We start from the raw sequence: 14,098 nt of genomic DNA, 5'->3' as shown, positions 1-14,098 counted from the left end.
GCTCTGTTTGTTCTGTTTGGTCCCTTGTCCCCCCGGGACAAGGGCGGGCCCGTCTGAGTCCGTCCGAATCTGTGCGAGGCTGGGCTGGGCCAACCCCCTTGGTGTTATATTCACAGTCTGACAAGGAATCTGTGGTTAAGTAGTACGTTTTGATTGTTAAAGATGTTTTAGTCCATTTAGACATGTCTAGTGGTACTTCTGTATTTTAACATTAGTATTTGTTATCCCTGAAATTTAGTTGACCAATAAGCTTTTTATATTTTACTGGGTTTTAATAGTTGTTTAAGAGATCAGATACGTTTTCAGGTATTGATTGTATTCTCTTCGCTCATATTTTATTTTTTCGTATATAGGGGTATTTGTTTAAACACAGAATCAATAATATGTCGAAACGCAAATTACCAAAAGGCACTAACAATATAGCTGAGATTCCAGGCTCTACTATTGATTGCTATCTTGTCAAGGCGGTTAGCGCCATTAGTGTCGAGATAGACAAGGCGGAACGACGCCTCTCATTAGGATTAGGTAAAGCATCCGGCTCTACTAGCGTGGCCGATTTACAAGTGGAGGCTAATGTAGAGCTCAACACTACCAATGACCCATATATTGCTCCCCATCCTAATCCCTTATGTCCAGACCCTGCCCCAGATTCACTAGACCCTAGGGAAGTCCATAGTCTACCACCAGCTAATGGATCACCTCTCCCTAAAAGGAAAAGGAGCTGTAGGAAAATTCAGGAAAAACAGGGGACAGTTAACAAATGCACTAAGGCATTAGCCCCTAACCCTATAGTGGCGCATACATCTAGTTTGGCAACTATGTGTGATTTACAGGTGAATAAGATCATAGCTGCTATATCTCAAACTTTAGAATCTCATCTTAAACAACTGCATGATAAAATAGATCTACTCAATGGAGTGGTAGTTAGACTAAATGGGGCACTTAACAAATTTGAAAATATGGCCAAGAGGGATTTAATTGGGCAGCAGGAAGGATCACAAGGTACAGGAGCAAAACCTGTTACAGGGGTTGTTTCAGATAGTCCTAGGAGCAGAAGGGCTGGAGAACAGACCAGCCCTAATTCCAGCGTAATACACACAGTAGTTAACACAGATCCCCCAGGACAAAGGAAGGAAACTCGGGGGAATAGCTCTCCCTGTGAGGCAGGTATCCAAGGTACTAGGAATATGGGGACTATACAGGTATCAAAAAAACAGATAGAAAAAGACTCAGAGATGAGAAAAAGGGTCAGTTCTATTAATCTACCCCCGGATTGTTGCCCGTATGTGGCTTTATTGGTGAATATCTCACCTCTCAGCCCAAGTATAATAGAAACACATGCATCCCTCAAAAACAAAGTGGTGGATTGGTTAAATCACAACTGTGGCTATCCTGTTAACTTTGCGGATCAGATCCTTACGACAAGAAGAGTTAACTGGATCGGTCCCCTAAGAAAAACTAAGAAGGGTGACTGTGTTATCGTTAACTTTAAAAACCCATATCATGCTAGGATCACACTGGAAAGAGCTCCTGTTCAGACCGACAATGAAGGTAGCATTTTACTTCTCCCATTAGGATTCTTTTATAGCCACTTAAAACAAGATACATCTATGGCTATAGATTTGGCACCTCGTAGAGCTAATTGGATTTTGCCCCCTTTGTCACATTTTGCCCTCCCAACCCATAACAGATTTCAACCACTCATGAATCTTGAGGAGATCGATTGACACAGCCCTGCCCGCCACGCTAAAGGAATGGCGGGCTTTATGAGCACTAGTCTACATAGTGCAGAGGGACTAGTAGAACAAGCACCTTTCAGACAGGAGTTAAATCTACAGGGGGATAAAAGTATTCTGGAAGGTAGGATTCTGAGTAAAGAGCAGGGTGAGTCTTTTGATGTTAATACAAGCGAACCCATGGAAGAAGTTCCCTCTTCCCCTGTTGTGATCTGTACGACTAACGTGACCGAGGCTATGCAGCACCCAATGACCCAGGTAGTTGAAACAATAAAGAGTCCTATAGTTTGTGGACTGAGTATAGCCACATGGAAAATAGCTGGATTGACTAAGAAAAGAGAGATGTTGGGTTGGATGGACTTCCTTAGTAAACATGATATTATATGTCTCCAGGAAACATGGTGTCTAGAATATGTCAATTTTGATGGGTTTGTTTCTTTTAAATTTACCCGCTCTGAGTTCCACAGCCGGTAGAGCGAAGGGGGGGTTGTTAATCCTTATGTCCAATAACCTGCCTATAGAAGTTAAAAAGTTTTTTAATGTTGGATGTCACTCACAGGTACTATGGCTATACCAAAAAAATGGACAGGATGTATTATTAATCAATTTCTATAATAATCTGTTTGATTGTACACGACACAAGGTAGTTATAGAATTGGAGAACGCTATTGATAAACTGGGTAATGAAAAAGGTGTTAAATTTGATATAATCTGGATGGGTGATTTTAACACGCAAATATGTCCTTTATCTGTGACTAAGGTTTGTGGGTTTAGGAATGACAAAGGAGACGATTGTGTGCACTTCCCACATAACTCCTATGGAGAAATTTTAAATATATTTTTGGCCAAATTTGATCTGGATATATTACAGTGTGCAAGAGATGGTTCTGGAAATTTGATAAATATCACAAAATAGAAGAGACAAGGGGTTGAGTCTTCTCTGACTCCCTTACCAATATTTATGTCTCACACAACAGAGAAAAACTTTATAACAAAAATAGCTCTACTGTACGCTAGATATGGGAAAATCAAAAGATGTCTTAATACTGCCCTCACACACTTGGTAGTCTCATGCTTCATCATTGGGCCGCATCATACATCCAGGTGCAGACCAACACTCTGGATGGAGCGCAATTTTTTAGTAGGAAGATGAAGAATAGTGGTGAGGGTAGAGTGTAATAAAGAAAGGCAAAACGAAACACAAAAGTGTAACTCAAATCAAAAAGGAAAACAAATCTTCTCCTGGAAGAAGGGACCAAGAGAGGTGCAGATATAATTGTAAAACTGCCTAGGGGTTAACCCGCAATTTTTTATTTTTTGTCAACCTCTGGCAGGATTAAAACCAACGATATGGGGTATTCAGGGAAGGTAACAACCCTTCTATCCCCACTGCAAATACCAACATGTTTCTGCCAGCTTTTTTTGCGCCAAACCAGGTCGCTCTGGCATTCGTCAGGGTGTTGGTCCCTATTTTCTGGTCTGTACCCCTATTCGGGTATTCATTACCTTATTACTCTGTATGTTTGGGCTTTGCCCCAACGTCACTCTTTTCTGGAGATTTCCAAGAGGATTCACAATTAAGAGTTTACAAATATTATTCTAAACCCGGGACTTCGGGGGATGGTGCTCTTGTCGTCACACTTACTCCAAAGAGACACTGTCTCCAATATCCCCTCACACGTCCTCTGTCGACAAGTCCCGGGTTTAGAATAATATTCGTAAACTCTTAATTGTGAATCCTCTTGGAAATCTCCAGAAAGAGTGACGTTGGGGCAAAGCCCAAACATACAGAGTAATAAGGTAATGAATACCCGAATAGGGGTACAGACCAGAAAATAGGGACCAACACCCTGACGAATGCCAGAGCGACCTGGTTTGGCGCAAAAAAAGCTGGCAGATCATGTTGGTATTTGCAGTGGCGATAGAAGGGTCGTTACCTTCCCTGAATACCCCATATCGTTGGTTTTAATCCTGCCAGAGGTTGACAAAAAATAAAAAATTGCGGGTTAACCCCTAGGCAGTTTTACAATTATATCTGCACCTCTCTTGGTCCCTTCTTCCAGGAGAAGATTTGTTTTCCTTTTTGATTTGAGTTACACTTTTGTGTTTCGTTTTGCCTTTCTTTATTACACTCTACCCTCACCACTATTCTTCATCTTCCTACTAAAAAATTGCGCTCCATCCAGAGTGTTGGTCTGCACCTGGATGTATGATGCGGCCCAATGATGAAGCATGACACTACCAAGTGTGTGAGGGCAGTATTAAGACATCTTTTGATTTTCCCATATCTAGCGTACAGTAGAGCTATTTTTGTTATAAAGTTTTTCTCTGGAAATTTGATCCCAACTTTTACAGGCAGAAATGCTAATTCCATTATAGATCATGTTTTGGTCTCTGCAAATATGGTTTCACTTTGTACCATTCCGCGGATAGAAGATTTATTATTAAGTGATCACAATTGTATCACTATGATATTAGCCGTATGGGGCAATAGATGCCCAGCAATACAAACCATGATTGGTAATATAGCCCCATGTTGACCAAATGGTACTAGAATAAAATGGAAAGGGGTCAACCCGGATAAGGTAATAAAAAATATTGTCACTCAATGTTATACCGAGATCTGTGCAAATCTGCATGTTAATATTGGACCGTCTCTGATTTTAACGAACTTTTGTAAAATTAATGGAACTATTAATTGTATTATGACCACAACTTCTAACAAGAAATCTAAACAGAATAGAGGATGGTTTAACCATGCCTGTACCCACTCTCTGAATCAGCTGAAACAAGCACTCTCTAGCAGGAGTAGGGATTTGGTGCTTGTTAAGAACTTAAGATTGGCCTATAAATTACATCTAAAACTAAGAAGGAGAGAGCTCCAAGAGGAAGCCTGGGATAAACTAACAATGGCAGTGGATACTTCTAATAGCCAGTTATTCTGGGAGACAGTTAACTCACCTTTTTTTTTAAAGTGAGGAGGTCCCCGAACTGACATCATGTCAGCTGTGAGGCATGGGTTGCGCATTTTTCTAGTATTTTCAACCCAGGAAATGTAACCACAAGGGACCCCGGGGATTCAAGCCCCTGGCCTATTCTACCTCTTAATATTACATTAATAGAGGTGGAACAAGGAATCAATAGCAGTAAGGGTGGGAAAGTCCTGGGTCCGGATGGTGTCCCAATAGATGTCTATAAAGCCACACCAGCTCTCTGGGGCCCCATATTAAATAGAGTTTTTAATGCCGCTGTCTCGGAAGGCGCTTCCTCCACATGGGGCGAATCTATAATCATCCCCATATTCAAGAAAGGGGATAGATCTGATGCAAAAAATTATCGGCCGATCTCTCTCCTTGATTCATCTATTAAAATTATGAGCAGGGTCCTACTTGTCAGGCTAGAGGAGTGGGTGGAGGAAAATGAGATTTTAACTCAATCACAATATGGTTTTAGGAAAGGATGGGGGACCCTTGAACAGTGTATTAACTTGGATCTAATAATAGGAAAATATACACGTGCTAAGCAAGGGTCCCTCTTCCTATGCTTCGCTGACCTTAGCAGCGCATTTGATTTAGTGGACCATGCCATGTAATGGCCGATTTTACTAGACCTTGGCGCTCCAGCTCCTATTGTTTTCTTTCTGGCTAGGCTTTATGAAAAATTAGTAACATCAGTGAGGTTTGGACAAAGGGGTGAGTGTACTCCCAAATTTAAGGTTAAATTAGGCATCCAGCAGGGGTGCGTCCTTGCTCCACTGCTTTTTACACTTTTTATTAATGAAGTGGATGCAACACTTAAATTGGTAAAGTCTGATGCACCCCAGGCGGAAGGACTAGATGTGCCGGTCTTGCTTTATGCAAACGATGCCGTACTTTTATCGAGAACACCTCTGGGCCTACAGAGGCTAATAGATAAGTTTGTTGGTTTAATTAAGGGTAGAAAGTTACAGATCAATAAGACTAAAACATATGCCATGGTTTGTGCCCTACGGCCCATGAGAACCAAACCCTTTTTTGTAGACGGACAGAGAATACAAACAGTGGACAAGTTCTGTTATCTAGGGATAACTTTTTCTAGTAATGGTAAATGGTCACAAGAAAGGATGAATGTCAGGTCTAAAATGGCAAAATTGGACACTTTATTAAAGTGTCCAATTTTGTTCCATCAGCTCTACAACGTTGCATCATTAAAATTATATACTGTCCATATTTCTTTAAAAATAACGTTGATAACATTTCTGATTTACATTGAGAACATTCCATGTTGTGATTTGCATCTTTAACTAATTTACTAAAAGTCACTGATTTACTCTCTGGTAATGTTAAATGTATGAACCTTTCAGAATCAACATTAGTGCTGCATGTGTTCATACAGTTTTCACAACAATGTTCCCATTTATAAGAGAGACCAAACATATTTTCTATTTCTACCCCTTCATCTTCCAGTACCATAAGCATATACATTAAGAAAACCTGTGCATCTTGCTGGACATTTTGTGTAAACTGTGTACATCCAGAACATACATCTAAAAGATTTCTAACATCAGAAGCACTTTCTATTTTAGTTTTATCATTACTCAACTTCTCATAAAGGAAACTCAGCAGAGAACAAAATCTTTTTTCATAATTTAGTATTATCTGCTCTTGCAAACTTTCAAGATAAAATACAAGATTCAGCACTACATTAGCGTAGCAGTTGACACCAGAGCTATTTTCAAAATGACAACCAACAACCTCTTCAACATTGTCCTTTTTCTTTTTGCTTGCAATCACATCACTCTCCTTTTGTTTTCTCTTCTGTACATCCTCATTACAGATATACTCAATTCTCCTTTTCCAACAAACAACACGTTTTTCAAACACAGGATACTGACCTAAATGAGGAGCATAGCTTCTTCTTAATCTATTATACTCCTGGGTGGTAGGAAATTTGTGTCAGCCCGGTGATGCCTCAACTTTCCCACACAAAAATGTGTGAAAAAGGTGATTTTTTCAGCTAAATTTGAGGTTTGCAAGGCATTCTGGGTAAGGAAACGTTGGGGGATCCACGCAAGCCATACCTCCCTGGAATCCCCCGGGTGTCTAGTTTTCAGAAATGTGTGGGTTTGGTAGGTTCCCCTAGGTGGCCGCCGAGCACGGGGCCAAAAACCCAGGTGACCCCCCTTGCAAAACCAGGTCGTTTTGAGGTAGGCAATTTTCATGTCGCCTCAATACGTTTTGGGCCCTTGCCTGTCGCGGGTACTTGGGCCTCCCACAAGAGTGAGGCACCGTTTTTATCGGGAGACCCGGGGGAACGCTGGGTGGTAGGAAATTTGTGTCAGCCCGGTGATGCCTCAACTTTCCCACACAAAAATATGTGAAAAAGGTGATGTTTTCAGCTAAATTTGAGGTTTGCAGGGCATTCTGGGTAAGGAAACGTTGGGGGATCCACGCAAGCCATACCTCCCTGGAATCCCCCGGGTGTCTAGTCTTCAGAAATGTGTGGGTTTGGTAGGTTCCCCTAGGTGGCCGCTGAGCACCGGGCCAAAAACCCAGGTGACCCCCCTTGCAAAACCAGGTCGTTTTGAGGTAGGCAATTTTCATGTCGCCTCAATTCGTTTTGGGCCCTTGCCTGTCGCGGGTACTTGGGCCTCCCACACGAGTGAGGCACCGTTTTTATCGGCAGACCCGGGGGAACGCTGGGTAGTAGGAAATTTGTGTCAGCCCGGTGATGCCACAACTTTCCCACACAAAAATGTGTGAAAAAGGTGATTTTTTTCAGCTAAATATGAGGTTTGCAGGGCATTCTGGGTAAGGAAACGTTGGGGGATCCACGCAAACCATACCTCCCTGGAATCCCCCGGGTGTCTAGTTTTCAGAAATGTGTGGGTTTGGTAGGTTTCCCTAGGTGGCCGCCAAGTCCGGGGCCAAAAACTCATAGGACCCCCTTTGCAAAACCAGGTTGTTTTGTGATAGGTAATTTTGATGTCTCCTCAATAGGTTTTGGGTCCTTGCCTTATGCGGGCACTATGCCTACCCACGCAAGTGAGGTACCATTTTTCTCTGAAGACTTTGGGGAACGCAGGGTTGGTGGAATTTTGTGGACCCACGCAGATTCCAGAACTTTCCGACATAGAAATGTGTGGAAAATGTGTTATTTTGAACACATTTTTAGGTTTGCAATGGATTCTGGGTAACAGAACCTGGTGAGAGCCAGTGAAGTCACCCCATCCAGGATTCCCCTCGGTGTCTAGTTTTAAAGAATGTACAGTTTTGCTAGGTTTGCCTACGTGCCAACTGCGCTAGGGCCCAAAATCCACAGGTATGCACATTGCTAAAAAAAAAAAAAAAAAAAAAAAAAAAAAAATCGGAGCCCAGTGGGCTTTCTGCCGCCCTGGGGGGGAATCGGGGAAGGGGGTTTCATCCTGATATGCCCCTAAAGGGGCAGAAAGACTGTGGCTATTTTTTGTGGGGGTGGGGGCATTGGTATGACCATTTTGGGCAGCCCCCACCCCCACGCATAAAAAAAGCCTGCATACTCGCTGGCGCCTACTGGGCTTTCTGCCAGGGGGCAGATCAGGGGCCACTGCCACCATCTGCCCTCCAGGGGGGGCAGAAAGACTGGAATTTCTCTGGGGGTGGGGTGGGGTATTGTCATGCCCATTTTGGGGAGCCCCTACCCCTACACTAATAAAACAAAAAAATCCAAGGTTTCTAGTGGGCATTCTGCGCCCCCAGGGGGGGCCAGATTGGGGGCTACAGCTCCCATCTGCCTCCTGGGGGGCAGAAAGACTGACATTTTTGTGGGGGGGAGAGTGGGGGCATTGGCGTGCCCGTTTCGGGCAGCCCACACCCTAAAAACAATTGCGAAAAAAAATCCCTGGTGTTTAGTGGGCTTTCTGCCCCCCCCCCCCGAATGGGGCAGATTAGGGGCCAATGCCCCATCTGCCCCCGGGGGGGGGCAGAAAGACTGTAATAATTGGGGGGGTGGGGTTGGCAGCCCCCACCCCTATTTTTTTTTTTTTAGCAATTCCCTGGTGTCTAGTGGGCTTTTTGGCCCCCCGGGGGGGCAGATTGGGGGCCGATGCCCCATCTGCCCCCCAGGGGGGGCAGAAAGGCTGTAATGGTGGCGGGTGGGTGGGGGCATTGGCGTGCCCGTTGCGGGCAGCCCCCACCCTAAAAATAAAACTAAAACCGAATCCCTGGTGTTTAATGGGCTTTCTGCCCCCCCGAAGGGGCAGATTAGGGGCCAATGCCCCATCTGCCCCCTGGGGGGTGCAGAAAGACTGTAGTAATTGGGGGGGGGGTGGGGGCATGGGCCTGCCCGCTTTGGGCAGCCCCCACCCCTAGTTTTCTTTTTTTTACAATTCCCTGTTGTCTACTGTGCTTTTTGCCCCCCCCCCCCCCCGGGGGGCAGATTGGGGGCCGATGCCCCAGCAGAAAGGCTGTAATGGTGGTGGGTGGGGGCATTGGCTTGCCCGTTGCAGGCAGCCCCCACCCTAAAAATAAAACTAAAAACTAATCCCTGGTGTTTAGTGGGCTTTCTGCCCCCCCCGGAGGGGCAGATTAGGGGCCAATGCCCCATCTGCCCCCCGGGGGGGCAGAAAGACTGTAGTAATTGGGGGGGGGCATGGGCCTGCCCGTTTTGGGCAGCCCCCACCCCTATTTTTTTTTTTACGCAACTTCCCTGGTGTCTAGTGGGCTTTTTACCCCCCCGGGGGGGCAGATTGGGGGCTTTTTACCCCCCAGGGGGGGCAAAAAGACTAAAATTCCCAAAATTACACAGGGGGGAGCAAAGGCCCTTGCCCAAGGGGCCGCTCCCCCCTCCCTGGTGTCTAGTGGGTGGATCCCTGCTTGGGGATCGCCCTCCAGTGGCGATCCCCAAGCAGGGATCCACTGGGGAGGGGTACCATTGGAAAGGGGAGATTCTCCCCTTTCCAACGATACCTCTCCCGTCTTTCTACGTGCTCATGGGGCTGAGATAGCCCCCTGAGCACGTACAAAGTGAAACCTGAAATGAGCCTCTTGGCTCATTTCAGTTTCACTTTCACTGTAATGACGTCGGTGCGACGTGCGCGCCGATCGTCATTACAGTGAAAGGGGGGGGGGGGGGGGGGGCCTCGGGTGCTGGGGAAGCTCTTCCCCAGCTCCAGAGGCTATTTGTGCAGAAAGGGCATCCCTCTGGTGCCCGCACCAGAGGGATTCCCTAGGGTATGCCTCATGATGAGCTGGACTCGTCATGGGCACAGCGCGACTGTGCTCCATGACGAGTCCAGCTCGTCATGGGCATACAAGGGGTTAAAAAATATTGCACTTTAACTACAAAAGCTGCTATGAGTTTATTGTTTACAATGTGAGAATCTGATATTTGTTTTTATGCAGCGACATATTTTGAGATCAATTCAGGCAAGGAAAAGTATGCTGTTTTAAAATTGTATTTATAGCTGTAATCAATTAATGTAATGATTTGCACTGGTCTTTTTAAACAATGTTTCCTTTTTAAATGTGCTTTTATGGTGGTTTTATACTTACCGAATAAAGCTTATTGAATTGAATTGAGTGAGTGACTGAGAAAGAATAGGAGGGGTAGCAATTGTTAAACCGTGGAAAAGATCCTCAATAAACATCTAAGAATTTTTCGAATCAATCTTCTAAAATGTGTTTACATGTTTGCAAACGAAGTGTGCTACACACCGAGAAGGAGTTGATTAGCACCATGCCAGGGGCGAGGGGTACAACAAATACTGCTCTGTACTGGGTACTTGCCAGCCTGCATTTATAAAGGGGATAAACAAATCTCCTAGTATGGAAATGTAAAACAGAAGTGAAACTACACCTACCCGAAATGACACTACTTGAGATCTTCATAAAGACAAGATGCCATTTGATATCATCAAAAGCTTCACATAGACCAGATATGTTGGCCAAGGAGAAGTAGGTTCAAGTTATAACAAGTGGACTAGAGAGAACTTGTTAGGGAAACAAGTTAATAAAGGGACAGAAAGAGGAGCACGATGGAGCATGAAAGGATGAGAGAGGAAGAGGCTGTCAGTGGAGTTGGGGGTTATATGGAGAGGGAAAAAGATGAAGAGTGAGATGACAGTACGAGGGTGCCATGGGATAGAAGGACAGTGGAGAGAGAGCAAGGACGACAATGGTTAGAAGATGAAGACAATGGAGAGAAGGCAAAGATGACAATGGTGAGAAGGCAGTTTTGATAAAGGACAGCAAGCAAGGATGACAATAGAGAGGAGAGAATAGCAATGAATGGTAGAGAGGATGATAATGGAAAGAGGATGAGGACGAAAACAGAGAAATGGTGGGTGATGGAGAAATTATGATGGGGAGAGAGTCGGAGATTAGCGAAGGAAAGGACTATACAAGTAGTAACGGAAGGACAGTAGCATTTGCGAGTGTGGCAGAGAAGGATGATGACAATGGTGAGCGTTTCGGATAATGTAAAGGCAAGAGGCTGATGTCAGAGAACAAGGACGATAAAATTAGCAAGAGGAGGACAAGGCAAAAGTGGAGAAGATGACAGAAGGTAGAGACCAACAGTGATCGGAGCGGCGACGAGGATGACGCAAGCGGCAAGAAGGGAGGGACAGCAATATTGGGAAAGGGAGGACATCAACAACATCAGAAACATGGAACATTAGTGACTGTGAAGAGAGAAGGACAGCAACATCAGCAGCGAAGGAGACAGTGAGACCTGTGGGAGTGGGGGAACAATAGTGTTAAGGAGGAGTACGTCAGTCCTGAGGGGAGGGTAATGGTGGAGATGGGGGAGAATAACGACAGTTGATAGAGTGGAAGGATCCAGAGGAAGAAGGAGAGAAGATAACAGATTATAAATAAAGGCGAGATTGAGAAGTATAATGGTGAGAGGTAGATAACATTCCAGACGTCAGTGTCATGCTTTACAGAAATCTCTCAACAAATTATATAAGCTTTCATAGAAATACCTATCTTAATTAATCTGTTAAATAAGTACACATGACTTTGGTTTTCGGCATGTAATGTTAAGTATGATTTATAGAACTCGACATGATGCTCAAAGATCTTCTATGCACGAGTGGCTCTGAAAGTGCAACGAGGAGCAAGGTGGAGTAAGTGAAGAGATAAAGCTACAGAGTACAAAAAAAATATACAGAATCCATTGTTGGAAAAAAAAAAGGTTTTTAGACTTTTCAGGAATAGTGAGAGAGCTGCTGATGTGCGGATTGAGGGAGGCAGTTTGTGTCATAGTTTGGCTCTTACAACAGCTGCAGAACAGCCTCTTCTATAGGGTTGGCAAAATAAGGGAGGAAGAATGCAAAAAAGATTTTGCGGATCACAGGGGTCTGGCAGGAAAATAGAAATTAAAACCGTATTAGGAGGCTATAAGAACCCAAATTATATACAGGTCTATAAATTCATCAAGGTTTTGAACTGGATCCCTTTTCCTAACGGAAGGCACTGGAAATCCATTTATCTTGAGGAAACAGAGTACTGCCTAGGAAGATTGAGAAATAATCTGACAGCCAGGTTCTGGACTAACAAATTTTCCTAGAAAGCTTATTAGGCAGACTTCAAAAGAGTGAGTTTGCATAGTCAAATATGGAAGTTATCAGGGCGTGGAAAACAGCTTTATTTGCAGGAAGAGGTGAGAAGTCTTGAATCTTGCGGAGAGTTATTAATAATCCAAAGCAATCCAAGCATTCTGACCTCTTTCAAAGGAGAAGGGGTAAGCCAAGTTCTGGCAGACTTCCATGGTCAATCCATGCTTAAATTTCAGGTGGTTCACATTCATCCAGGGGGCTACAGATACTAGGAAATGCTTAAATATTTGTAGGCTAGAGTTGTTGTCGAGTGGTTGTCGTTAGTCAATGAAACAATTATGAACTGCGTTAAGACAACACTTTAAAGCTACTAATGAGACTTGCCAGGGGGGCCATATAAATATTAAAGAGCATAGAGCTCAAAGATGACCCCTGTGGTTCCCTGTAGTTCAGTGGAACTGGGTCAGAGTAAAAAGGTGGAAGACTAACTGCCTGATGCCTGTTAGTAAGAAAAGAAGAAATCCAGGCAAGTGTAGGCCTTCAACACTAATCTCAGTTAGACAACAGATGGGAATCTTATGGGGTACGGTGTTGAAGGCCGCTTATAGATCAATAAGGATTAGGGCAGCCCTACCTTTATTATCCAAAAGGAGGTTAAGATGTTCTAAAACCAACAGAAGGGTGGATTTACTGCTATGAGCTATCCATAAGTCAAATTGTGAGAGGTTCAGAATGATGAAAGATTCAGGAAACAATGATAACTGACATTTGATGTGTTTTTCAAGCATCTTCACCAGGCACGAGAGCAACAAGAACAAACTATTTAACATGTGACTGACCATGACCCATTACTGTCTGGTAATCAAAAACATGCATCTGCTTCTATAGCACTCGGCCGTTCGTTTTCTAAAATTTTATGTTGACGGTTTTAACTATCATAAAAAGTATACTGTCTACACATGTTGTGTGGAAAACACAAATCATAATCTGAGGTAAACAATCATTAGTATTCAATGTTCTTCTTAATAAACACTAACTAGAAATGTAGTGTGCCAACCTACCACAGGCCTTTCACAGGTTCGGTCCAATCCTTTGGCCTCTGAGTTCACTATGAGCACCCTGCCTAATTTTTTCTAATACACGAAGGATTGGTTTTACGGAACACATACAGTAAATATAGTTTAGTACTTTAGAAAGAAATGTTTTTAAAATGGCAAACATTATTTTGATTACAATTAAATGCAAGTAGAATAACTACGCACATAAAATTCTTGAATTTGAAAGCTTTGTATACACGATTTAAACAGTATGTTTTCCACAAACGTAAAATCCTCATAGAATTTCTAAAAAACCTCAAAGAATTTCAAAAAAACAAACTAGACAAGTACATAAATGTACGCTTACCTCTTCTAAATAAATAGGTAAGTAGATACACAATCTAAAATTTCTAAATATATGTGTGTATATTTATATCTTCAGTTATAAATATAGATATGTACATATAGACACAAACATACAAAAGTGAGCGTCACATTGTGGGATTTATTTTCACCTTAAAGCATGTCACAAAATTTTAATTCTGGAGCATGTACTGAAAATCTTGTATGTGAAAACACCTACTTTTCAGTACACCCAATATACCCTGAACATGATAAAAATTTGCTTTGTATCACAGGATTAACAAATATTTAAAAGATCTAAAAATTCAAAGCCCTAGATGAAAATATACTGTGGAAGACACCTCACTTGCAGTGTCTTCCAACTCAACTAGAGCTCAAAACTATTGCTTGAGAACATTTCTGGTAGAACAGGCTTCAGAGGCATGTTCAATCAATCTGGACAA

At 43.2% G+C, this 14,098-nt stretch overlaps 1 protein-coding gene across 2 annotated transcripts in view; it reads right to left on the bottom strand.

Annotated features, from left to right (window-relative positions):
- P3H1 (prolyl 3-hydroxylase 1) overlaps positions 1-14,098 on the bottom strand; it is a 165,871-nt gene that overhangs the window by 105,775 nt on the left and 45,998 nt on the right. The window lies entirely within an intron of this gene.

This window comes from Triturus cristatus, chromosome 1_2, assembly GCF_964204655.1.
Source record: "Triturus cristatus chromosome 1_2, aTriCri1.1, whole genome shotgun sequence".
Lineage (NCBI taxonomy): Eukaryota > Metazoa > Chordata > Amphibia > Caudata > Salamandridae > Triturus > Triturus cristatus.
The sequence above is the reverse complement of the archived record's forward strand: the minus strand, read 5'-3'. Positions and strand labels throughout refer to the sequence as shown.